The following is a 2,500-nucleotide window of genomic DNA, read 5'->3' as shown; positions in this document are numbered from 1 at the left end:
GTGTGTGTGACTGTGTGTGACTGTGTGTGTGTGTGAGTGTGTGTGTGTGTGTGTGTGACTGTGTGTGTGTGTGAGTGTGTGTGTGTGACTGTGAGTGAGTGTGTGTGTGTGAGATTGTGTGTGTGTGTGTGTGTGACTGTGAGTGAGTGTGTGTGTGTGACTGTGAGTGAGTGTGTGTGTGTGTGTGTGTGACTGTGAGTGAGTGTGTGTGTGTGTGTGTGTGTGTGTGTGTGTGTGTGACTGTGAGTGTGTGTGTGTGTGTGTGACTGTGAGTGTGTGTGTGTGTGTGTGACTGTGAGTGAGTGTGTGTGTGTGTGTGTGACTGTGAGTGAGTGTGTGTGTGTGTGTGAGTGAGTGAGTGTGTGTGTGTGAGATTGTGTGTGTGTGTGTGTGTGTGTGTGACTGTGAGTGAGTGAGTGTGTGTGTGTGTGTGTGTGTGTGTGACTGTGAGTGAGTGTGTGTGTGTGTGTGTGTGAGTGAGTGTGTGTGTGTGAGATTGTGTGTGTGTGTGTGTGACTGTGTGTGTGTGACTGTGAGTGAGTGTGTGTGTGTGTGACTGTGAGTGAGTGTGTGTGTGTGACTGTGAGTGAGTGCGTGTGTGTGACTGTGAGTGAGTGTGTGTGTGTGACTGTGAGTGAGTGTGTGTGTGTGTGACTGTGTGTGTGTGTGTGTGTGTGTGTGTGTGACTGTGAGTGAGTGTGTGTGTGTGTGTGTGTGTGAGTGTGTGTGTGACTGTGAGTGAGATTGTGTGTGTGTGCGTATGTGTGTGTGACTGTGAGTGAGTGAGTACCTCTTCACACACTCACGTCTTCCGCTCAGTCCTCTGCCCCAGTCCATCCTCCATGCCAAACTCCAGCATCGGTGAGAACAGGCTGGGGGACTGCTCGACCACGTGGGGCATCGCAGTTCCACCTCCTCTTCCCCCATTCCCCCCCCCCCCCCTCACACAAGCACCCCTGCCCCTCACTTGCTTTCCACATTGGAATCCTTGTCCGATTCTCTCTCTCTCTCTCTCTCTCTCTGCATCATCACACCTCCCCCCACCACCCCATCCCCTGGCCACCTCCACTTTGAGGGCAAGGTGGTCCTGAGGCCAAGTCCGGGATTCCTCAACCTATGGCTGTCTCAATTGGTCTGTACCTGGGCTGGGAGTTGCGGTGAGCTGTTGCGAGGTGGGAGGAGTGTTGGTGTGAAGGGGGGGGGGGGGGGGTGCTTGTCACTGCCGACTGTCACCGCTGACTGAACTATGCCTGTACCCCGATGTACAGCTGTAAGGTAGACTGACATTCCAGCGCCCGTCAAGTTGCGAAAGGAATTTACTCGCGAGAGGGCAGAGGACCAGGACAGACAGAGGCAGCACACACACAAAACTAATCACATCTTTTTATATATCAACCGATAGACCATCTACCAATTACCGCTGATCCCTTGCTTGCTCTCTCTCTCTCGCTCGCTCGCTCTGACAGGAGGCAAGGCTATAATCTGTTAATCTAGTAACTCGCTGACCCTAATCACACAGAGAGAAAGAGAGACGTTGGCAGAGATAGAGACAGACAGTCAAGAGTGTGTGTGACACAGATAATGAGACACAGAGAGAATTAGAGACACAGCCTTAGAGAGAGAGCGACAGAGATAAAGAGAGGAAGAGAGAGAGATAGATAGAGAGATGGAGATAGACAGAGAGGGACAAAGAGAGAGAGAGAGAGAGACAGGGAGAGGGACAGAGAGAGAAATAGAGACAGAGAGGCAGAGAGAGAGAGAGAGACAAAGACAGGCAGGAAAGGGACAGAGAGAAATCAACCTTTGGTCAAGGATTATTCTCCCAGTTTTTGGGGTCTCTCTCTTTCTCTCTCTCTCTTTCTCTCCACCTGCGTGTCTCTCTCTGTCTCTCTCTCTCTCTCTCTGCCTCTGTCTGTCTATCTCTCTCTTTCTCTCCCATTCTCTTCCATCCCTTTCTCTCTGCCTCTCTCACTTTGACTCACTGTCTCTCTCTCTCTCTCTCTCTACCTCTCTCTCTCTCTTTCTGCCTCTCTCCTTGTCTGTCTCTCTGTGTGCCTCTGTCACACTCTCTGCCTTGATTTCTCTCTCTCTGTCTCTCTCCTTGTCTGTCTCTCTCTCTCTCTCTACCTCTTTTCTCTCTTTCTGCCTCTCTCTCTCTCCGTCTCTCTCTCTGTCTCTCTCTGTCTCTCTCTGTCTCTGTCTCTCTCTCTGTCTCTCTCTGCCTCTCTCTGCCTCTCTCTGCCTCTCTCTCGTTCTCTCTGTCTCTCTCGTTCTCTCTGTCTCTCTCGTTCTCTCTGTCTCTCTCTGTCTCTCTCGTTCTCTCTGTCTCTCTCTGTCTCTCTCTGTCTCTCTCTCTCGTTCTCTCTGTCTCTCTCTCTCTCTCTCTCTCTGTCTCTCTCTCTCTGTCTCTCTCTCTCTGTCTCTCTCTCTGTCTCTCTCTCTCTGTCTCTCTCTCTGTCTCTCTCTCTGTCTCTCTCGTTCTCTCTGTCTCTCTCGTTCT

At 51.2% G+C, this 2,500-nt stretch overlaps 1 long non-coding RNA gene across 1 annotated transcript in view; it reads right to left on the bottom strand.

Annotated features, from left to right (window-relative positions):
• Positions 1-2,500, bottom strand: part of LOC121269320 — a 65,748-nt gene that overhangs the window by 62,708 nt on the left and 540 nt on the right. The gene's annotated exons all lie outside the window — the stretch shown is intronic.

Source organism: Carcharodon carcharias, chromosome 24, assembly GCF_017639515.1.
Source record: "Carcharodon carcharias isolate sCarCar2 chromosome 24, sCarCar2.pri, whole genome shotgun sequence".
NCBI lineage: Eukaryota > Metazoa > Chordata > Chondrichthyes > Lamniformes > Lamnidae > Carcharodon > Carcharodon carcharias.
This window is presented reverse-complemented; position numbering and strand designations above follow the sequence as displayed.